This window comes from Schistocerca piceifrons, chromosome 1 (genome assembly GCF_021461385.2).
Source record: "Schistocerca piceifrons isolate TAMUIC-IGC-003096 chromosome 1, iqSchPice1.1, whole genome shotgun sequence".
NCBI lineage: Eukaryota > Metazoa > Arthropoda > Insecta > Orthoptera > Acrididae > Schistocerca > Schistocerca piceifrons.
In genome coordinates, this window is record NC_060138.1 from 897916840 (window position 1) to 897942541 (window position 25702).

A 25702-nucleotide genomic window follows, 5' to 3' on the forward strand; every position below is an offset into this window, starting at 1 on the left:
CATGGGAAACACACAAGAACAAAACGTTAGAGCAAGCATGCACTCTTGGTGACGTCTGATTACATAGTGCACCGCCAGTGTTCGTACGTCACTGCTTGTTTGGTAGAGCCACACTTTCATCCTCCCAGGCTCAACGAACAAAGTTATCAAAATTTCGTAGAGAGCGTTCTACCTGTTCTGTTAGCAGATGTATCTTTAGCTGTGCGACAAAACATGTATTTCAAGCACCATAGTGCACTTTCTCATTTCAGTGTTAATGTCCGTCGGCTACTAAATAACAGGTTCGGCGACAGACGGATAGGTAGAGATGGACCAATTGCCTGCCCTCCACCCAAAACCACTGCACTTTTATTTGTGGAGGCATTTGAAAGCTCTTGTACATGGAACCCCAGTAGAGAATTTTCAGAGTCTCCGTGCCCGTATTATGCAAGGCTGCGAAACCATACACAATATTCAAAGGTACATCAGAGCATCCGAGATTCACTACGACAGAGTGTTGATGTGTGTATCAATGCTCACGGAGGGCTTATTGAACAACTCCTTTGAGAGAGAGTTGCATGTGGTATGCTGGTGCATTCCGTTCGTGTGTGTTTTCCATGATCAATATGTTGGAGAAAATGAGTTATAACATGGAAACAAGCGTTTCCAGACCCATATTCATACAACATAATTGCTTCGTCTATGTCTGAGGAATGTGTTCTGCAATTTTTGCTGTTCATTTTTGTTACACCTTGTACGTGAGAAAAATAGGGGACCTAAGAATGAGCGTTGGAGAATCACATACGTGATATATCTCTAGTCAGAATTATATTCCCGGACTACATTGGCTGAATTACTAAACACAACAGCTAAACGCCTCACTGGGCCGTCGGTGCACTCGACGCCTTGCATCAGTCGGAAAAGAAGTGAAATTGTGTCTCGTCGCACCACACTACACGCTTTCAGTCACCTATTGTACACTTTCTGTGTTGCTACCAGCACGGTCGGCTATTTCGTTAACATCATTAATTTAAATGTGCCCGTGAGGGCAATGAAAGAGAAACAACTTTTGTAAACGCTATGCCAAAACTAATTACATTGACAATTCAAACCAAACTTAACTCTTACAAGCACAGTAGTTTCGTAGTCAGAATGCCTGACGAATACAGCGATGTACTTTATTTTACTCTGTTAAAATTCACAAAGTTATTAGATAAAATTTACACAAACAACAGTTTTACAGTTTGTAAGTGTTCGACTAAGCCGGTGGCGTAATAAGATCAGTGAATGACGACAATACAAGGTCGAATGTCGGATATATTCGTGCAGTAGCAGATATTTGTACAGTGGTTGGAGGGAGTGCCATGAACAACACACTAAAAATCCTGACCGATGAGAGTGAGTGGAGGTGCGTTTGAAGATCACTTTAGTACGTTTTTCTTAAATAACTCTAAAACTACAGCCTCTGGCGAAATCGTTTCCCAGTAGAAAATTTAACTACATTTAAATTTCCCACAAAAAGATCCTGTTCATTTTTTCTGTAGGGCTAATAGTTTGCGCTTAGCGAGTGAGCGAATATGAAAATCTCGCGCGTGGTTTTTGAAGGCCAGATGTAACATTGTGGCAGCAGAGATATGCGCACCGACAATGGTGCACTGAGCGGCAAAACTGCACGGAGGAGCGCCATTATACATCTTGTGGGGCGGATCCCGATTCTGCGTACAGCGTCAAGATGGACGTATCCGTATGTTTGGATCCGAGGAGAACGAATATTGTCAGTTGCATTCGTCATCGTCATACGCGCCCAGCAACTAGAGTGAGGGTGTGGAGTGCTACTGGGTACGCAACACGGTCTCTAGATCTCCGTGACGTTATCTTCCAACAAGGCGATGCAAGACGGTATGGTGGCTGTGCTGTTCTGCTAGTAATTTTAGTAATTTTCGCCTCACAAACATTAATATACGCTCAATAGTAAACGCCTGATGGCCTAAAGTTATCGAACAATTGTAAAGTAAAAGAAATGAACCATCGCATAGCAGCGACAGAATCTATTATTCTTTATCTTTGCCGTTCTTGGGCGGTGCCTGTAAATCTCTACGTATATGTATCGATTAATGATATAAAAAAGAATTCTGTTGTTTCAAGACAAATGAGGCATTGGGCGCCTCACCTTTTATTGTTCGTATTCCATGAAATGCGGACGCGGACTTGCTGCGTTCCGCATCGGTATTTTATATTTTATGTGAAAATATTCAATAAATGTGCTAATTGTTATTTTTCCAATCAGAAAACATGTAGTTTCTTGTAAATGATTACGAACAGACAGCATCAAGAGGACATTTTGACTGTTGTGTACAAAGTATTTAACCACAATGGTCATCTATTGTAATTTAATATGGAAAGGTACGTAGCATTAAAAAAACGTGTGTTAAAGATAAGTGTGCTTATTTTAGTAAATTAACCTTGATGGTTTGCATCTCCTCATTTACGCGAACGATAATTATTTTCTGTTAGTTCATCACCTGAAATTAAGATCACGCTGATGGGCCGAACGCAGCATGAGGCAGAAGGAACATTATCGTTTTCCTATTATTTCTGAATCAACACTTTATTTTTAATTGTGTAGTGTTGCATTTCTTTTAAAGTCTATAAATTTTCTGGTCCCTTAGTGTTGTTCCGGGTATGACTACAACGCGACTATAAAAATGCACAGAAATGATAATGTTTCTTCCGAACGATCTCAAATAAATCAATCTGCTGCTCTTATTCATGTATTTAATGCTCAACGTATGTTATTATATTAGTGTAATCAATCTCTGATTCTGTTGCCAAGTGGCCCACCAAAATATTCATTTACCAGAAGATATTTTCGACATTTTTAAAAAAAAATAAAAAATAACAATTCATTTCCTTTTCGCCCCCGAAGAGCAAGACTACATGCTCTACGTCGATACAGCGGGTGTTCGAGTGTTGCCCTGTCCAGCACGTTCTCCAAACTATTTACACATTGAAAATATCCATGCTCAGTGTTGGAGATTACCGTTTCAATAAAATCAAGAAAAATTGGCCTTGTGCGTTTAGGACTCGCACACTCGGGGTTTCGTACGAATTTAATTACGTGTATAGACAAAATTTGGAAATTTGTAGTAAAGTCTAACGGGACCAAATTGCAGAGGTCATCGGTCCATAAGCCGACACACTACTTAATCTAATTTAAACTAACTTTCACTATGGACACACATACCCATGCCCGAGGGAGGACTCAAACCTCCGACGGGGGGAGCCGCACAGTCCGTGACAAGGCGCCAGAGTCCGCGCGGCTACCCCTCGCGGCTTATAAAGGGTGTTACAAAAAGGTACTGCCAAACTTTCAGGAAACATTCCTCACACACAAAGAAAGAAAATATGTTATGTGGACATGTGTCCGGAAACGCTTACTTTCCATGTTAGAGCTCATTTTATTACTTCTCTTCAAATCACATTAATCATGGAATGGAAACACACAGCAACAGAACGTACCAGCGTGACTTCAAACACTTTGTTACAGGAAATGTTCAAAATGTCCTCCGTTAGCGAGGATACATGCATCCACCCTCCGTCGCATGGAATCCCTGATGCGCTGATGCAGCCCTGGAGAATGGCGTATTGTATCACAGCCGTCCACAATACGAGCACGAAGAGTCTCTAGATTTGGTGCCGGGGTGGCGTAGACAAGAGCTTTCAAATGCCCCCATAAATGAAAGTCAAGAGGGTTGAGGTCAGGAGAGCGTGGAGGCCATGGAATTGGTCCGCCTCTACCAATCCATCGGTCACCGAATCTGTTGTTGAGAAGCGTACGAACACTTCGACTGAAATGTGCAGGAGCTCCATCGTGCATGAACCACATGTTATGTCGTACTTGTAAAGGCACATGTTCTAGCAGCACAGGTAGAGTATCCCGTATGAAATCATGATAACGTGCTCCATTGAGTGTAGGTGGAAGAACATGGGGTCCAATCAAGACATCACCAACAATGCCTGCCCAAACGTTCACAGAAAATCTGTGTTGATGACGTGATTGTACAACTGTGTGCGGATTCTCGTCAGTCCACACATGTTGATTGTGAAAATTTACAATTTGATCGCGTTGGAATGAAGCCTCATCCGTAAAGAGAACACTTCCACTGAAATGAGGATTGACACATTGTTGGATGAATCATTCGCAGAAGTGTACCCGTGGAGGCCAATCAGCTGCTGATAGTGCCTGCACACGCTGTACATGGTACGGAAACAACTGGTTCTCCCGTAGCACTCTCCATACAGTGACGTTACCTTGTACAGCAGCAACTTCTCTGACGCTGACATTAGGGTTATCGTCAACTGCACGAAGAATTGCTTCGTCCATTGCAGGTGTCCTCGTCGTTCTAGGTCCTCCCCAGTCGCGAGTCTTAGGCTGGAATGTTCCGTGCTCCCTAAGACGCCGATCAATTGCTTCGAACGTCTTCTTGTCGGGACACCTTCGTTCTGGAAATCTATCTCGATACAAACGTACCGCACCACGGCTATTGCCCCGTGCTAATCCATACATCAAATGGGCATTTGCCAACTCCGCATTTGTAAACATTGCACTGACTGCAAAACCACGTTCGTGATGAACACTAACCTGTTGATGCTACGTACTGATGTGCTTGATGCTAGTACTGTAGAGCAATGAGTCGCATGTCAACACAAGCATCGAAGTCAGCATTACCTTCCTTTAACTGGGCCAACTGGCGGTGAATCGAGGAAGTACAGTACATACTGACGAAACTAAAATGAGCTCTAACATGGAAACTAAGCGTTTCCGGACACATGTCCACATAACATCTTTTCTTTATTTGTGTGTGAGGAATGTTTACTGAAAGTTTGGCCGTACCTTTTTGTAACACCCTGTATAGACAGTTCGTCCATTCCGGGAATCGAGAATCTGGACCACTTATACCTTTTGTCTACATCGATACTGGCAAGGTATCGGTTCCTGGGAGGGTTTCCAAGGATTTCGAGAATGTTTTAATTTCAAGTTTGACGTCGGATAACGTTTGACAAAAGAATTTTTTTTTCGTGTGATATAATTATAAATTAATAATAATCTGATTTTTTGCTTTACTTGTACTGTGTAACCTTGCTTCTTGCCATATTTCACGAGTCTACATCAACGGGAAGTATTATGTAGGTTTTGATTAGTGAGTTTTCTAGTATCAAAACATGTGAAAACTTAGAAGCTCGCATTTGTTACACCGACAAGGGACTACAGATCTTAGTATTTGACATAAACATCAACTTGTTCCGTCTACCCGTTTCTGAGAAAAGGGCAGCTCAACAGACTGACAGACGTACAGGCAGACAGGCAGTCAGATAACAAATGACAAAAAATGTTTTTCGTGTGATATAATTACAAATTCAAGATTTTCGATTTTTTCCCTTTACTCTTACAGTGAAACACTACTTCCTGTCAAATTTCACGATTCTAGACCAAAGGGACATACCCTACAAGTTTTAATGAATTTGCGAGTGTCAAAAATGTGACATAAATGACCGCATCGTTTGACTGCATTGGCGTAGGAGCTTCAATTTTTACACCGCCAAGGGACTGTAAGCCTTAGTATGTGACAAATTTCAACTTGATTCGTCCACCTGTTCCTGAGAAAAAGGGTTCAAACAGTCGACAGACAGACGGACAACAAAGTCATTCTATAAGGGTTCCGTTTTTACCGACTGCGGTAGGGAATCCTGAAAATAAATAATGTGATGATGACTAAGTAGACACAGCTGAGACAATTGGAAGCTGATAAGCAACATGTGTTGCAAAACGTTGTGGTACTTAAATACAGCTAGAGTATCCATGTCTTTTCCACTTTACATTTACCATATTTTTTTTATAAAAGATCTTTATTGTTTTACATGTTAACTATATTAGTCGCCATTGTAATTATTGGTACTTCCAGATTACGCCTTTGACTCAACAGCACTCACAACACCCAACGTGTTTACAAAAGAAAACAGAGGTTATGGTCTTTGATCACAATTTACATTATACTTGTTTTGTGTACTGCATTAAGAGTTTTGGATATAACAACAGATTTCTGTTCATCGCGAAGAACATATTTAAGGATGGTGCTCATCGGGGTTTTAATGTAATGTGGGTAAAGTAATGTGAAAACGATATGGACACTCCAGCCGTTTGTAAGTACTACAATTTTACAAGACATGCCGCTTAGAAGCTTCCAGCTGTCTCAACTGTCTCTCTTTAGTCATCATAGCATTATTTGTTTTTTTGTTTAAACGGTGATCTCTAACGTTGAACACGGAAACATATATTTGAATGTAAACCATCTGAAGACGGGCACAAGCACGAAGCCGGTTGTGCATTAAATAAAATCACCTACTGCTGCGACTGATAGCGGTTATTATTCTACACCATATAAAGGAACAGTAACGGAGTTCAGCTTCATCCATTACAGATAAAATTCACTCATTTTGTCAGAGCTGCTGAGAGACTGGCCAGTCACTATCGTTCGTGAACTCTGGCAGAGGGTAGAAGCAGCATGGGATGGTGTAACAACATCTGACACCCAAGCTTAGTTCGACCCAGTGCCCAGCCAGTTTAGAGCCGTTGTTGTTGCCAAAGGTGGCACCTGTGTACAAAATGATATACCCTTTGTAGCCTTAAATCACCTACGACATTAGTCATGCATTCTTCTTACTATATTCTATATACAAGTGAAATTTTGTTATTTACTGTCCTCCTTGAAGTTGCAATTTTAATGATCAGCCGCGTAAATTTTTAAGACACGAGTAATTCGACAGAATCCTCTTTGAAATTTCAGAATCTCTGACGGATGGGAACAATAACCAGCATTATTAAAAAAGAAAAATGCTTAGTGGCGGCAACAAACTTGAAATGCCACCAAAAAATGGATATGCGTTAAAATATCTGAACACCCTTTTCACATTCCTCTTCAGCCCCTGTCGTTAACTCGTCTTTAATAAACAACGGTAAAACGGCAATTTCATTCTATATTTTCGAGAAGACTTTTTAATAAATGTTACGAAGGTGTGGCAGCTGTCTTATTGACAGGTAGCATAGTCCGAAAGCTTCTGCGTGACGATGCTGAACGGTGAGAGGAGCCGAATCTTCTGGTGCGCTTTAACCAATTGACACAGGCGTCCCTCAACCGAACGCCCTGTACATTTACTGTTGCTTGCTGCGTACAGTCACACGCAGGGGTTGCGTTCTACGCTGTACCGATGATGATTATTATGCGAAATGACTTATTATCCGTAAGGCACGAACGAAGTTGTAATCGTTTCAAAATGACAACAAAAGGCAACTAAATGTGATGCGCAAATTACCCACCAAACGAAACTAAAGATCCGAAAGTTATAAACTTAACCACAATCAGGGCCTATAGAAATCGTGCAACAACTTCTGTGCTAACGCTAAGCAGCGAATGAGACGTCGAAATATTGTATTACGTGAAAACAGCCCTTCTGGCTGACCAATTCGAAGCGTTAAAGCGTTACACAGATCGATAATTCGAGTGCTTCCGCCATGTATATGTGGGACTTCACATACAGCTTCCTCTTTCTTCCCCCCTCTTACCCACGTCGCCGCTGCATAGTTTCGATAAAGACGAAAAACCGTCGCCTTGCCTGCGAACGAGACTATTTTTTTGTTTTATAATTAAAGAATTTGAAATGTAATTGAGAACAGCAGAGGCTGTATTTAATTGATTGTTGTCGGGGTTTTTGTTGCTGCGCCATGTAGCCTAAGTACAGCTGACAATATGGAGGATAACGCTGTTTATACACGGATCTGAGCTGTTTATTGCAGTCTTATTACGCTTGCTAGCAGCAAGCTGAAGGAAATTATCTTAAATATACATGGCGAAAGGAAACTCGAAGTACCTAGTCCTAACAAGGGTGAGTGCATACACTGAGGCGACAAACGTCAACGGATAGCAATGTGCACATATACTGATGACGGTGGTATCGCGTGAAAGTGAACCAAAGACGTTGGACTGCTGCAGATGTCGCAGCGCTCGTGTGTGATCTGACAGTCTCATACTGAAGAAGAGGATGCTCTGTGTGTTGACGAACTCTTTGAATTTGAAACTCACACACCCACATAGTTAAGTTACAGACTGCCATGTTACACAACACATTTCGGAGTCCTCTAGCGACATAGAGATGCAAATATGTATACACAAAGAACAAAGATGTGGAATGTCAATAACGTTTGTTTTATTTAAAAAGATTTAAGAGTTTTCACTTATAAAATTCGGGGGCCTTACTTTTCAGCTCGCCCTTTTAGTCAAGTCTAACTATGTAATGGTCGAGTATTTATACCATGGACCTGCTGAGAAGTATTTACATATGATCAATCAAATTAAATAGATCTGGAGGAGGCGACATGGATTTACGGAGACCATTACTACCGCTGGAGAGACCACCAAAACCGTTAAAGTTCTGTAGGTATTTTTGACATTTATGTCAGGTGGAGTCGTCTGATGGAATAGGAAACAAGAGTTACGAGTTCCTTAAGTACTCTGACGGCATTATGTAACTGCCGTTTTGCGTCTGTAAACGTCGGTTGTCTCGCGTTGAATTTCATCAGCTTCCACAGGGGTGACGTTGTCATCTAATGATGGCCTCGTTTGCCTCATCCAAATATGCAATATTTCAGATCATTGTGTAACTTCCTTAAAGAGTTATTCTTGTGCAACGCCACCGACAAGCAGTATAACATAGTCAGCCATCACTATTATGATTGCGAGAATAAAGTCAGAAGTGGAAAAATAAGCAGTGAAATAATGTTCGCTGGAATGAGTTTTTGTGTTCGCGACAGCAAAATCATGACCACAACTCGTGGAAAAAGAAATTGTCACTGCAGATCCTTAGTTTGCACATTAATCAAGAGTCCAGTAAGAGGAATCCTTTGTAGCTAACTATAACGACAGGACATTTGGCTCTATGGTAATGAGAGAAAGATTAGTTCTTCGCTTTTTCGGGAACACTCTATAGCCTGTGATCTGTCGTGGAAAATCTTCCCGGGCAGAGTAACTGCAATTTTTTCTTCCTACAAGCGTCAATCTTAATATTTTATAAATTTACTTTTATATTCCTATGTAGTTAAAACATTACGTCAGTGCCTTACTGTACTCTCGTAATATCTATCGCTGCAAGTGCCGTCCATCGCTGATTTCTGCGAGTATTACGCCACACCCAAGCTTCGTCGGCCTTATCGCAATAAGCGAGCTGCTGTATGCGCATCTTTATGAATACAGACGATGAGGGATTTTCCACATCGCATTACGAAGTTGTCTTCGCTCTTAAATCTTGCGTCCATTCTTGCTTCGCTCACTGACGTTAGTGGACACGCAGTTTCAGAAATCGAAGTTGCCAACAGCGCCACGCATATACTGAGCAAATAGTAAATAAAAGAAACACGCGACAGCTAGGTGGCGCCAAGATTAATACGTTGCAGATAGTTTCGAAATCCGGTGGCTGTTCTGATTTACGCTTTCGTAATATCCCGACGATCATGACAGGCACATGTCACGACAACTGAGTACAGACACTGCAGAGTACGTGCTGCAGACTCACACACAGCCAACGCTTTCGTTGATCGCCAGCGTGGATGGGCTTATGATTAGTACACTGCTCCCCCAGCCGTTAATGGCGGGTACTCGAAACCGAAGCCGCTGCTACTCATTCAGGTAGCTCCTCGGTTGTCCAGTAGGGGTTAAACTCAGCCCCTTAGAGATGACCGACCAAAGAAAAGAAAATCGTTAGCAGTTCCGGTAACCGAACACAGGTAATTCGCGTGACAGCTAGACTGCTCAGCGATGGAGGAGAACGTATTCTGTGATCGTGAATGTATGTTCTCGAAACTTCAACAAAAGCGCGTACCGAGCGTCTCTCTTGCAGAGTCTTCCATTGGAGATTATCATCTCCGTAACGCTTTTGCGATTACTAAATGATCCTGTAACGAAGCGCGCTGCTCTTCGTTGGATCTCCTCTATCTCTTCTATCAGCCCTATCTGGTACGTATCCCACACCGGTGAGCAGTGTTCAAGCAGTAGGCGTCAAGTGTTAGGGAGCATGTTGCTGGTTCTGCCTGACATCATAATCAGAGAGGGAATCAGCTTCTTTTAAAGCATTTTACCGGTCGGCACTTGGAATATGCGTAGTTAGCCACTCAAGATAACGTGGCGAAAATACGAGTATTCCTTTCTCGAAGAAGACAGATGAGAATAACTTCATCCCTAGGGCTCCCCATCTCCGCGGCTCCCCACTGCCAACCTTCTTCCCCGCACATCGTCAGCTGAGCAGTCAGACACCTCTAAGCAGATGAGTTGGGGACTTAGAAAATTTTTCAGCTGAGTTGAACTTAGTCGCAGATGTGACCTATGACTGATTTCACAGCCATTTCAGTCTCCATCTGCAGCAACAAGGTGCGATTAGCCACGACAGTTAAACGAGTCGTAGGGACAGTCAAATTCATTTTAACTGAGTTTTAATAACTTTAAGTTCCATTCTGAAGACTTGCTTGCAGATTATATGATCAATATGCTTTCAACTCCAGCCACAGGTGCAAACGTATACACTAACATTTCAGCTGTCACGGTGCAACTTCTCGATTATAATCGTTTGTACTGGTACGCGTTTATTAGAATCGGGTTCCAGACCCTTTAACCAATCCTGCCAAATTTTGATCTGTCGATCTTTGTCAGATGTTTCATCATACACTTTCAATGTAATTGACTGTAACTTTTGTTGTATTTTGTACCTAATGACTTTCTTAGTCAGTATTTTGGAGGGCAACGATTAATTATGTCAGAGTACCAGGACCACTTTACTTACCGCTAGTCAATATACAACTTTTACACTAGCAACTTCATGATTATATTCTACGTGACAGCTGATTTGCTTGATTATTTTAGTCACATTTGTCTCTGATGTATCTTCATTAAAAACGTAAATGAAATTAATTTACCGAGAAATTCTAATAACTTACGCACAAATCATAATCCTGAACTACTTGTTTGAGAATGAATGCATTCAGATTATACGAGGGCGGTTCAGAAAGTAACCTCCGATTGGTCACAGTGCGGGTTGTGGGGGGAGTAGCGACGCCATCTGTGCGTTCACGCACTCAACAGGTCTGTCGGCATCAAGCCGTGGTCGAGTGAACGTCGTACCTGCGCTAGTTTAGTTTTTGTGGCAGTTTGAAATGTGTGCTGCAATAGAAAACCCCGCCAAATGTGAAGTGCGTGCTGTCATAAGGTTTTTTACAGCCAAAGGATATTCTGCAGCAGCTATTCATCGTGAGCTTTGTGCCGTGTACGGACCAAGAGTTATGAGTGAAGGAGTTGTCCGTGAATGGGTACGTTTATTTAAAAGTGGACGAGAAAACGTTCATGATGAAGAGAGGAGTGGTAGACCATCATTGGTGACTGACGAACTCGTTCAGACAGTTGATGCAAAAGTTCGTGAAAATCGACGTTTCTCAATGTCGGAGTTGTCTACTGGTTTTCCACAGATTTCTAAGACTCTCTTGTACGAGATAGTGACAGCAAGATTGGGTTACCGTAAGTTCTGTGCACGATGGGTGCCCAAAATTCTTACCGACCACCACAAAACTCAAAGAATGGCCTCTGCATTAGACTTTCTGTCACGTTATGAGGACGAAGGAGAACCATTGTTAAACAGAATCGTGACCGGTGACGAAACCTGGATTAAGTACGTGAACCCTGAGACAAAAGAACAATCAAAGATGTGGGCACATTCAAATTCGCCTACCAAACCAAGAAAAGCCTCGCAAGATTTTTCTGCCAGAAAACTGATGGCAACGGTGTTTTGGGATGCCAAAGGGGTGTTGTTGGTTGAATTCATGGAACGTGGTACGACCATTAATCAAGACGTGTACTGTGAAACAATAAAAAAGTTACGACGGGCTATACAGAACAAACGCCGTGGTATGCTGACTTCCGGTATCGTTTTTTTGCACGATAACGCCCGTCCTCACTCTGCTCGCAGAACAACGGCCCTTCTTGAGTCCTTCAAGTGGGACGTTATCAACCATCCACCTTACAGCCCAGACCTGGCGCCAAGTGATTATCACCTCTTCATGCATTTGAAGAAATAGCTCGGGTCACAGCGGTTTGATGACGACGAAGAGCTCAAAGATGCGGTCACAGGCTGGCTCCAGGCACAAGCGGGTGATTTTTATGCAGAAGGAATTTCAAAGCTTGTGAAGAGATACGATAAGTGCCTCAATCGCTATGGAGACTATGTAGAAAAATAGTGCAAAGATGTAGTTGTAAGATGTATATATTAAAATATTTTTATTTAACTTGGTGTATTTTTTTAAATCAACCGGAGGTTACTTTCTGAACGGCCCTCGTAAATAGCTTCGACAGCAGATAAATTGTAACACATCTTCGCTGTTCGTAGTAGACTTCGAGGATATTCTGGATGTCAATAAGTACGATGTTGAAAAGCCACTAGACTTTCTGAAAAAGGACAGAAGTTTATAGATCTGACGGAAGCTTATAGATCTATAGATCTGGCCCTTCCACGCCAGTCAAATTAATTCGAAGTGCTAAGGTAAGAGATAAATGAAGTTTTTCTCAGGGTGGTCTGACTTGCGCCGATTAGTCTGAGACATCTTATTAACAGATATCGTAAGCTTTTGTTTTTTTGGAAGGAAGATTGGGGTCGTGCAAGGTGAATTGAATAGGAATGAAGAAGAAAATTACCAACTGTCTTATTTAATGGACCATCCCGTCATTCGATTCAAGATATTCAGGAGAACTATACGATGCCTAAATCAGTATGAGCGGACAGGGATATTAGCGCTGATCCCTCCTAATATAAAGGGCGATCAAAAAGTATCCGTTTGAGGAAGTTTCTGCAGCCTATATGCAACGTAGCGAGACTCCGATGTGGGTATATAAGCACCGGCACATGGGCAAGGGACTAGTGTGATATTCGTGTCTTTCCCGACGAGCATGCGGTCGACGCGGAAATGTGAACTACGGCGACGTTATTACCAAAGGCGTCCAAACAAGACCAAAGTCCTGCTATCCTTTTCTCGGCTGCTTAAAGACGAATATCAGTAGACATCCACCGGAGAATGAAGAATGTGTACGGAGCAGCATGTCTGTCGAAAACCACGAAGAAGATCAAGAGCCAGCCATGTGCTGGGAAGGTGATCTTCACCCTGTTCTTTGATTGCCGGGGCCTATTGCTTACCGATTTCAAGGAACCTGGTGCCTCCACCACTGGGGAACGGTATTGCGCAACGCTGGAGAAATTATGGCGTGCAATTAAGGTGAAACACTCCGGGAAAACTGCAACAAGGGGTGCTGTTTCATGACACCGCACGTCCCCATATTGCCGAAAAGCAGAAGTTACTCTAGCTGAAGCGGGAGACACTCGAGCACGTGCCCTGTCGCCCTGGTCTCTCTCCCCACGGGATTATCACGCCTTCGGTCACTTAAAAAAGCCTTGTTTAGCCATCTGCCTCCTTAAATTCGTTTTTTCACTTTTAACTAATTACCATTAACATACGTGAATATAATCTGCATTTCCATAAAAGAGAAAGGTTGGCTCTCAGTTTTTAATAACACAACACCAGATCTAATTTTGTGCTTAGTTTTATGGATGTAATTAATTTTCTAATTTATTTCGACTATTCCTAGTTCATACTTTCATTATAGGGTGAAATCAGTGATTGTTTCGTAACTTAAATTCTATTGTTGACGTTTAAACAAATATAAATTCTATAATAATTATAAACGTTTGGAAGGCGAAACACTAAATAGCATTCTTTAAGTATTTATTTGACTCTATTCGAAAACATGTTAGGAAAGCCAGGCCTTAATTAATTCCAAAGTAATCAACGGTTTTGTCAAAAGTATTGTTTGCGTAACTATATTTGTTAAGTTGATGATTTAAACAAATAATTCGGCTTAACTCTCGTACTAGGAGAAACTGTATAAAAGACGGAATTTTTCGATGTATTCAGTTAATTTAATGAGTTAAGTTTTAAATGTAATTTCTGTAAATTTAACTTTGAACAATGTGTAGTTTCAGCACCTATTATTGTGAGGATATACAAGGGCCCGATTTTTGGGCCCGAGACAGTCAGTCCACGTCCGAGTTTCAGACGAGTATTCTGTGTTGATCAGAACAACAACAACAATGCTTCAACTTAACTGTGAAATAAGTGTAACACAATTAGGCCATGCGTTAAAACAATGACAGTGTCTGCTCCATACTACCTTTCCATTCTTCAAGGACTGTGAACTTTGTGGTTATGTTTTTTTACTGCTCGTAGATGTTCAGTAGTAAACTACTGTAGTAGTATGAAGCTTATGGAAAGTTTAAACACTAGTGCCCTGGGCATATATGAGTATTATTTGGGGGTTGTGAACAGTGAAATTAAAGTACTGTGAAACGCAAATGTGCACCTGTCGGCTACATCATTTAAAGTAGTCAGTGTTGTACATACACAAACCCATTTTTCAGCCAGTGTAGCAGCGCAGTACGTCGACACAGAGGACAACAAACGAAGAAAGGAAGGCGAACATGTCACATGTTCATGGAGATTTTGCCTGATTGGCATACCGATTCTGGATTGTACGGCCTTCGAATAGAAAGTTTTTAATCGCCACTTACAAGAGTCCCATGTCTTAACAACTTCCTCAGCTCACTTGTTCCCTTCTTTTCGTGCAGATTACATTATTGTACCGTGAGATGAAATTCCTTTTTACAAATAAGCCTAAAGCTAAGCTCTGGTCGTCGGTCCCCACATATACATTTCTAGTGGCCAAAGTCGTGTAAATTTCCTACGGCCGTGTAAATTTCCTACGACACAGCGGGATCTATATGGGTAACCCGGCATCTGAGAGGTAATAAATCATTGTCTTTCAGGTAGGAACGAGAGAAGGTATATCTTAACTAACAAGTACAGATTGGAACGGTTTCAACTTACTGCGCTTTAAAGGTCAGAGGCCACGGTAGTTAATAAAATTTACTAAGCAGACCTGCTTGTAAAATTGTAATAGCCACCGAAATGAAGTATGTAGCAGAAGAACGTAGAAAATGTACCAGGACTTAATTACAAGCATGGTTATTAGATATAAGTCTAAAGTACTGCCACTATAATTAATAGATTCTGCTAAGCGAGAAAGCGCACCGGTTATGAACAGAGGTGGGTGGCTCAGTTACCTTCCACAGCGTTCTCATTCATGTACCTCTACATTCCGTGGAGTAATCCAGGCTAACACCGCGGGATGGTTTCTTTAACAAACACAGGACTTATTTTTTCTTACAGCTTTGTCGAAGCGAACTCCTGCTCCGCCTTTAATGTTTTTGATAATAATGGAACACCAGCTCTCTTCCTCTACTAGCACCAGCGAAAACAAATACCATTTTACAAAAGGAGGACAAGAATTACCTACAGCAACAGATAAGGAGCTGACGATTCTGTTCAATAGTCAAACACTTCATGAGTACAAAACTTTCAAGGTCGAGACAAATTGCTGTAGTATTCGATGCAGCATCTAAAAAAGAAAAAGAAAAACGTTTCAAACCTTAACAGCCAACGCCCAGATAGATATCAGCAGGGACAGAGCCCTCTTTGTGCCGTGTGTGTGTTCGTTTTTAGAAGAGTGTTCAGTTATCAAGACCAACATACCGCCTCCAACTCTTCTTCTGTCAACCATATATTCCACCGTTGCCTTAATTAAACATAGTGAAGTAGATATGTGAAAGACCTCTAGGTTATCTTACAGTAATATGAAATGGCAATAAAAATATATCAGTAAATTCTAAAAAAAAAAAAATCAGTGAACTCATCCACAATCATAGCTTACATTCCAGCAGATAATGTAGTGCTATTCTCTCTGCGTTGGCCCTTTCATGCTAATAGAAGCCAGCGTGCTCTCTGCTACAAAAAAATGTAGCGGTAACGTTAACGCAACCGTTCATGAACGTAAGCCTTGGAAAATACATGAAATCGATTTATTCCTTATTTTTAAGTATTAAAACGTAACAGAGGCAGGTTAGGATAAGATAGAAAAATATTTCCTCTGAAAAACGACTGCTTCTTTATATTGTGTACGTGACATTGTGATGAGTACTAGAATTTTAGTTGCTTAATTTGACTCACGCCTTGCGCTGTAGGACCTCTTTTTCGATGGAATCAACGGAACAATATCGATACATATAAATGTATTTACGGTACGTATCAGTGCATGTTCCATATCTCTTCCTAAATCGTTCGACCAGTCAACCAAACTGTCAGGTAACTATTGCTGTGGGAGTAAGAGCCACCCGCCTACCATAGTTCAGGGGATATGACGTCATAAAAAATTAAGTGCGTGAAAAATGCCGCATCATGCACGAAGTTTTAATACCGTTATTCTTTGATACTAAGACACTTCTACAGTCAAGTCAACTTACAGAAACGCCTGACAGGGACCGACGACCTCACTGTTTGGTCCCCTCCTCCAAACCAACCAACCACCCAACCAATCCCTGACACGTGGCAGCACTTTTGACGACTTTCAGTTGCAAAGGGCAAACGGCTGTAGGCCCAAACCAACAGTCGTCTATAGAGCTATGAAGAGGCCTTGCTATACAGATGTTTACAAAAACACGTTGCAGACACGCGAAACAGCTGCGCCCAGAGTAGAGAAACTGTCCGGGATACTGTACTTACACATTTGTAGATTATGCACATTTCTTTATATGATTTTAATAATTTCAAAGGTGTTTTCACATGCACATGGAAATGTAAGTTTACTACAAACACAGTTCATTTTTGTGTTTCGTATTTATTTCCTCCTGTTTCTAATACCAAATTGGCAAAATGAATAGCCCGCCGGTGTGGCCGAGCGGTTCTAGACGCTTCAGTCTGGAACCGCGCGACCGCTGCGGTCGCAGGTTCGAATCCTGCCTCGGGCTTGGATGTGTGTGATGAACCATAATATATGGCAAAATGAATACCCGGGTTCAAAAAATGGTTCATACGGCTCTGAGCACTATGGGACTTAACATCTAAGGTCATCAGTCCCCTAGAACTTACAACTACTTAAACCTAACTAACCTAAGGACAGCACACACATCCATGCCCGAGGCAGGATTCGAACCTGCGACCGTAGCGGCCGCGCGGTTCCAGACTGAAGCGCCTAGAACCGCTCGGCCACACCGGCCAGCGAATACCCGGGCAAGCCGGGTTTTGTCGTCATGAGCCATTTTACATCAGTTGCCCTCTTCCACACTATTTCGTGCATTACGATCTTTCGACTTACCCATCAACTTAGCCCCTGCACGTTTCTTACGTCATCCAACCAGCTTGAGCCTAATCTTGGAATCTAAGAAAGAACATCCTCAGCCCATCTACCATCAGTTCACCTGGTTACGTGTCCTGCCTATCTTCATTTAATTTTAAGCCTTCCATTCTAGTCTGTTCCACGACACGTTTAGTCATTTGTCTTTCTGTCTGTCTGTCTGCCTCTCCTATTATTTCCCAACCGGCGTGGCTCCGTCGATCGTTGTTCAGCCCTCAGATTTTGAATCGCTTTTCCATTAAAAGGAGCAGCTCACGGGAAAACTACGAACTATCTATCACAGGACATTTAAGACATCTTATGAGTTCGAAAAATCCTCGTTAATGAACCCGTATTCAGTGGGTACAGAGACACATCGGCGTAAGAATCCGGAGACCAGGTTACCAAACGCGTGCAAAGACTCGCATTGTGATTATTGTCGATGGCTTGCAGTTATTGCGAAAGAAGAATGGTCGTCGATATGTAATGAGGACACTAACTTTATAGGAACGTGTGGCTGGGCTATCCAGCTACACAATCTCCATTAATAGATTAAAAATGGCCTACCTGGTTACCAACAAAACGAAACTTCTGTTAAAGTTTAATGAAAGTGCATCTAAAGACAACATCATGCATTTTGCATCGTAGTGCATCAGGGAAAGGATAAAACACTACGAAGAACTCCAAATTGTTGATGACTCTTCAAACCGCTCAGTTCAAGTTCTTTGTATTATCAAAACGTAAACATAAACTGAATATCCCAAATGTTGTGGCAACATGTTTAACATCTTGTTTGTCCACCTTTGGAACGCAATACAGCAACTATTCTGCGTGATACGGATTCGACAATCTTTGATAGGTTTCGGGAGTTTCTTGCACAGAAGTCTACGCACAGGTCATGTATTCCCTACAAATACTGGGCCGGTTGTTTGTGAGCGCGGAGCATGCGGCCAAAAAAATCCCCTATGCGTTCCACTGGGCTCCGACCAAGTAAAATTTGGTGGCCAAAACAACTTGAATCCACTATAGTGCTCATCAAAGCACTGTATCAAGATTTTTGCCGTGTGACACGACCAGTTATCCTGCTGGAAGATACAGTCGCCGTCGGAGAGGACATTATGCACGAAAAGGTAGAAGGTGGCCCGCACTAATGTCCACATCTGCTATGGTGGCTTCGATTACTCTCACAGGCCCTTGGAGCTCCAGGTGAATGTCCTGCATAGCACAATACTGCACCCACCAGCAGCGTCCGTGGCGCGGTGCATGTTTCGGGGCGCTGTTCGACTGCATGACGGCGAATGCAGACTCGATTACCGATCTGGTGTAACAAGATTCGTGATTCATTCGAACAGGGGATACGTTTCGACTGATCCACGGTTCAGGCTTGATGATCCAATACCCAGTGCAGCCATTAGTGTCGGTGTATTTGGATAAACATGGGAACACGGAAGGCTCATCTGCTACGTTGCCCCATGTTGAACAACGTCCGCTGAATGATGTGCTCTGAAACATTCGTGCCTGCACAAGCTTTGTAATTTATCGCCACACCTCCCACAGATCACCGCCTATTCTGCTTTACAGAACGAGTAAGCCTTCGTTGTGAACGTTTTATCATGAGACGTGGACATCCAACACCTCGTCGCCTACTCGTGGTTTCGCCGTCCTGTAACCGGTTTCCATAGATGCTCATAACAGTACTCACGAACAGTTACAATTTCGCTGTTTCTGAGATTCTCGTTCGCTGCTATGGGGCCATAACAGTCTGTCCTTTGTCAAAGTCGCTTATGTCTGTGAGTTCCCCATTTGCGAGCCGTATCGGTGCTAGAATGATTCTTCATTCGTTTCTGCTGCGCTTTTATACACTGGTGAGCAAGACTTAAGGACGACAGCAAATTTCACACGATGTATCACTACCAAGTGACATAGCTCGATGAAACTTTGAGCATACATAAAAACAACTGCGACAGCATAGTACAAAAGGCAATTGAAAGGAAAACGGAATGGGACGAACGAAAATGAGACTTTTATTCCAATAAAATAATTACACTGAAGTCACCGCGATTCACGATGGCCCAAGGACATTACAAACTGTGGGACATGGTTCCTAATGTGATGCGTGATTAATGCGGACGGCAATGCATGCTCGCAACGTGCTTCCATGCTGCCCACAAGGTTGTGGAAGATTTCTTGTGTCAGTGCGTTCCACTCCTCCAACAGCGCCGTTGCCAACTGTTGGATGGTCGTTGGTACATGTGGACATGCTCCAGTACCTCTCCTCAACGCATCCCATACGTGCTCGATGGGATTTAAGTTGGGGGAACGGGTAAGCCAATCCAGTCGCCGAATATCCTCTAGTTCCAGGAGCTACTCCACCTGCGCTGTTCGATGCGGTCGCTCATTGTCATCCATTAAAATGTAGCCAGGACCAAATCCACCCCAGACGACATGCACGTAGGGAAGGAATACAGTGCCGCAATAACGTTGGCTAGTGAGTGTAACAAAGATCAGGTCTGTAAACCCATGCATCATTATGCCTCCTCACATCATAGCATCTAGACCACCAAAACAATCATGTCCGACAGTGCTGGATGTATCCTCGAACGGCAAGAGGTGAAAACACGTAATGCACCCAGGAACATTGTCCAAGATGATCGTTTTGGTGGTTCAGGTGTTATGTTGCGAGCGGGAGGGGGGAGGAGGTATAATACTGCACAAGTGTACTGACCACGAAATATTTAACACATTACACTCACCGGTCAAATTTTTGCGACACTATACTCCTTCCCCATTCCTTCAAAGCTGCATTCGGCCCATCCTTATGGAGTGACAATGCGCGACCGTATCAGACTGCACACGTGGACGACCTCTTAGAATTAGAGGACATTCGGCGAATGGACTGGCCTGTCCGATTCCCCGACTTCAACCCCATCTTGGGATGCTTTGGGGAGAGGTATTGCAGCGCGTCCACGTGCAACAACGGCCGTCCAGCAGTCGTGAACCACGCTCCTGAAATATTGGAACGCACTACCACAAGAACTCCTCCCCAACTTTGTGGGCAATATGAGAGTACGTTGCAGAGCGTGCTTTGCTGTCCGTGGTATCCACACACCCTGTTAAGTACCATGTCCAGTCGTTTGTAATGTCCATGGGGACCATCATGAAACGCGGTGTCTTCATTGTAATTTCTATCTTTGAATAAAAGTGCCATTGCGTAATTCTTTCACTTTACTTGTGTACTACACAGTAGCAGTTCTTTCTACGTATGGTCCAAGTTTCACCGAGCTAATTTACTTGACAGCGACACATCACGTGCAAGTTACTTTCCTCCTTAAGTTTCGTACACCAGTGTACTTTTCTTATCGTGTCAAGTGTCTGAAACGTCGCCAGGCGGCATCCCATCTCGCGTTGGACCGTGTTCATAATGCTTTGGCTCATGAGTATGTACAAATTCATTAGACTTTGTGAAAGAAGTATTTAATGATACATTTACAATAGGTTTGATTTTATCACGTGATTGGTTCCTTTCGTGGGGAAGTTTAACTTTTAATGACACGTGTTCACTGTCTTTATATTCTACAAAAGTGTTCAAATAATACTTTTAAGAGAAAATTCCTGGCAGATTAAAACTGTGTGCCGGACCGAGACTCGAACTCGGCACCTTTGCCTTTCGCAGGCAAGTGCTCTACCATCTCAGCTACCCAAGCACGACTCACGCCCAGTGTGCAGCGCACGCTCCGCTGCAGAGTGAAAATCTCATTCTGGAAACATCCCCCAGGCTGTGGCTAAGCCATTACTCCGGAACATCCTTTCTTTCAGAAGTGCTAGTTCTGTTTGGTTCGCAGGAGAGCTTCTGTAAAGTTTGAAAGGTAGGAGACGAGGTACTGGCAGAAGTACAGCTGTGAGAAGGGGCGTGAGTCGTGCTTGGGTAGCTCAGATGGTAGAGCACTTGCCCACGAAAGGCAAAGGCCCCGAGTTCGAGTCTCAGTCCGGCACAGTTTTAATCTGCCAGTAAGTTTCCTACCAGCGCACACTTCGCTGCAGAGTGAAAATCTCGTTCTGGATTACTTTTAAGAATTTCACTACGTTCATTTCCTATGTATAAAGTAGCCACAACGTTTATTTCACCTCCTGTTTCTGAATCTTGTACTTGATTGTATGGAACATGGCACGAGAGACTTTGAAATAAAGTAAATAAACGACATCAGTTTTCACTAAAATTCCTGGTGATATGTGTTGCGATGCACGGTAATCATTAGCTAGGAGAAGGAATATTGATGTTTCGAAGCACGCTTCAGTATATGTATTCTATTTCTGTAGAATGTCAATGATGATGATAAACAAGTCGTTGTCTGACTTGACAAGAAGTAGACAGTTGTAGACTGTCTTCTACAGGATGCAGAATTTTCTACAGTTCGGTAAGTGGGTTACATTAAAAATCTGATTTTCAGTGTAAAATCCGTAGCATGACGAAGTGAGAATGCCACCTTTGGTGAAAATTGTCTGCGGAAGGCATCGGGGGAATATGAAACACCTATATTTTAAATTCCGTTTGATACTGGTGATTAATTATGCAATTGAGATGGATAAATCAATAACACATGTGCGATGTTACACTATATACAATTTCAGCTCATTTCCATTGTGAGTTCCTCGGCGGATAGCCACCCAAGAATGAACTATATTATACTTCAAACTAAGTTATGTGATATAACATGACGTAGAGAAAATCTCATATGCTCCAAGAGCACAACATTATCGCTGACAACATGCAGCCCGCTGTACATCGTTAATGGTAGGAAATGTGTGCTATTGACAGAATGTAATTAAGTGTTGATGTTCTGAATGCTCACCTGATGATGAGCTAAGCTACTGCTCGAACCGTGTTGTGACTTATTAAATAAAGTACAGCTGTTTTCCAACTCTGCGTGCCACAGTGCTTTACTAGAAATGGATTTATTGGAGGATATAGGCTGCTTTCCTCTAACCTACGAAAAGACTTACCAGCCAGTAACAGAAGGAGATACAATTTTACGAGGAATCAGAACCAAGAAGCAACTTGACATTTTTCACACAGGCAGATCTGTGCTAGAGATAAAGATCATGTCAAAGGTCAGGAAAAATCATATGCCCAACCAGGGTTCGAAAACCGAACCTCTGAATTCATTTATCCGCTAACCAATTTAGCGTTGAAACACACATTAAATATGAATAGAAATGTATGGTGTAGTTAGTATCCAGCATTAGATTAAAAAAAAAAAAAAGCAAGCTGTGAACACTTACTGCCGGTAATTCTTGCGCACTGTTCTTTCTTTACGTTAACAGACTTCTCCCTCCGGGGGACTGGACAAAGTTTATGAAAGGGAAAGCGTCGCAATGAATGTTACTTCATGACGTTTTCCACATGATGCAGGTATCCAAACTAAAGGACTATCCAAAAAAAAGGTACGAGAATCCACTTATATCCATACAAGATTTCAAAGTGATGCAGAGATTGGCAACTTGCTGTAAAAAATGAAAAATATGTTAACTTCACAGAACGCAAAAAAATAATATCACTACAATATCGATGAGTCAGAGTTGGAATCAGTCAACTCATACAAATATTTATTTGTTTATTTATCCAAAGGTTCCGTGGGACCAAGCAAGGCAGAGCTACTTTGTTATGGAACGAGTCGGTATATTGCTTACAGAATGCTAATTGCAAAATTTATAGGTAAAAGAATTAAAGAAGTAAAAAATGCGATAAAATTGTGAGCGCGTTTAAGAATAAGTAACACCTCACAGAGAAAAACTTCTCAACTACTCCGAAGTGCATATCGTTTCTCCGTCTAGTGTTCACTGAAAGAGTTTTGCAGTTTTTTTCTGACAAATTTCATGATGGATTCTGTATATACAGGGATGGTAGGGTTGTTCAAATGGCTCTGAACACTATGGGACTTAACATCTGTGGTCATCAGTCCCCTAGAACTTAGAACTACTTAAACCTAACTAACCTAAGGACATCACACACATCCATGCCCGAGGCAGGATTCGAACCTGCGACCGTAGCAGTCGCGCGGTTCCGGACTGAGGGATGGTAGGGTATGGCTGTGAAGTGGAATGATCACGTGGGCTGTCATAGGTAAAGCAGAGAGCAGACGTCATTTCATTAACAGAATACTAGAAAAATGTATACAAAACACTTGCGTATCTCATCCTAGAGTGGTGCTCGGGTGTGTGGGACTCGTATCAAGCAAGGCCAATAGCGAATATTGAACGTATTTAAAACTAGGGCAGCACGAATGGTCAAACGGTTGTTTGACTCACGTGAAAAAGTCACAGAAGTTATGGAAAACGTGAATTGACATGCCTGAAGAAGCACAAATCTATCCCGAGACAACCTACTTCGAAAGTTTCATTAACCAGCATTAAATGAAGAATCTAGAAATACATTTCAGCTCATTTCTGTCACTCCCGTAGCGACCGCAAGGACAAGGTCAGACCAATTACAGCGCGAGTACTCTCACATAAGCGGTGATTCTTCACACGTTCCATCACGATTAGATGGGAAGAAACCGCTGTTTGCGCGAACTAAATTGACAATCATTGTGGTGACTGGTGGGAGGGGCTGTAAATGCAGAAAGCCATTAAGGGTGACTTCTCTCAGCTGCTGCGCCGGGTATCAACGGTTTCCGCGAGTAACACAATGCTTAGTGCCCTCTGCTGCGCACACCGTTGTGGTTTGCACACTGTGTATGTAGACGTGGAACGCTGCACGGAGTAGTTGGAGTAGTCGCATGCAAGTTTTGAAGCGCAGCGCGGCTAGGTGAGCTTTGCTTACCGGCCAGCAGAGAGCAGTCGCGCACCCCACTTCCTCAGCTCGGCGCAGCCACAGCCGAACTGAAGAAACGGTGCTGCGCGTCCCATCACACACACACACACACACACACACACGTCACGTGGTGCCCACTGCTTGACGTGACGCGCCTTCTGAGGAGCGCGGCGTCACTAACCTCATGCTTCCAGAACAACGCACTCGGAAGCTCACTTGACACATCGACGTTTTCGCAACTGTATATCAGACTAACTACCAAACACTTAACATTCAATGACAATGACTGGTCAGGTTACGTTCTGCACGAGACAACAATATATCAAGCCAAGGAGACATCATACCACCTCTGGCCTCGATGCAGCTCGAACAGGAAGGGAGTCGACAAGTTTCTTCACGTGTACCATATCCAGGTGAGACCACTCGCTGATATTGCGGGGATGTTGATTGCTACGCTTCATCCGCTGATCCAAATATTCAGAGAGGTTTTCTATGGAAATACGTTCGTGTGATTTAACAAACCAGTCAAGGTGCGATAGGATACCTTGACTATTCGTATAAACAGTAATGCGTACATGCAGCCTTGTGAACATACATGGCTCAAATGGCTCTGAGCACTATGGGACTCAAAATCGGAGGTTATCAGTCCCCTAGAACTTAGAACTACTTAAACCTAACTAACCTAAGGACATCACACACATCCATGCCCGAGGCACGATTCGAACCTGCGACCGTAGCGGTCGCGCGGTTCCGGACTGAAGCGCCTAGAACCGCTCGGCTACCACGGCCGGCGAACATTGATGTTCAATTCCTGAAAGACTGAAGTGTCTAGAGAAGGCATGTTCAATAGGCGGCTAGGATAGCACGAGGGCCTGAACAGTGAGCGCTCGCCTTAAAATGTGGCTGCTAGACGCTATTATTTACCCCAGGGTAAGTGTTAACTGTCTTCAGAGGAATGACAATATGTTACACCGAACATAGTTTTAAACGCACCAGTATGCACTTAATGGTGTAATGCTTAAAGTGGAAAGTTCCTCTTTTAAAATCGATGAAAAGTAGCATTATGGACGGGTTAGGACCTTCTCTTTAAAGGTCAGACATCACAGTATCAATTTATAATACTTCAGTGCAGGATGCTTAGCTACTGTTAGAACAGACTTGCAATGTAACATGCACCTGAGTGATAAGTATCATAATAAAATAAGACTCGCAGACGAAAATTTTCTTCAAAATAAACTTTCACAAATTTGCAGCTATCCTTGAACTGTGCAGTGTCAGTGGCTATCATGGATCAAGTGGTGCGGTTGCAAACATAATTTTACGCATTAGATTGTCAGAGTATGCAGTCCAACACTGCCGCTATGAGCAAGATAACGTCTAACGTGATAGGAAATGTTATAAGAATACTAGCTGAGTACCCAGCAATATCTGGGTATGTATTTATTCCTATTCTGTTAGTCCATCTCCTCTTCCTCCTCTCTCCACCTATTTCCTACTGCGCGTCTCTGTCCTTCTGCTCCTCCTCCCTGTGTCCATCTGCTCTTTCTCC

General features: G+C 42.7%; 1 protein-coding gene across 3 annotated transcripts in view; it reads right to left on the reverse strand.

Moving 5' to 3' along the window:
• LOC124716942 (lipid storage droplets surface-binding protein 1) overlaps positions 1-24259 on the reverse strand; it is a 179602-nt gene extending 155343 nt beyond the window's left edge. For all 3 annotated transcript variants that reach the window (XR_007005682.1, XR_007005678.1, XM_047243534.1), the window contains exon 1: positions 24163-24259. The gene's annotated coding sequence lies outside the window, so the exon portion shown is untranslated. The remainder of the gene's footprint in view (positions 1-24162) is intronic.
• Positions 24260-25702: the final 1443 nt, after the last annotated feature.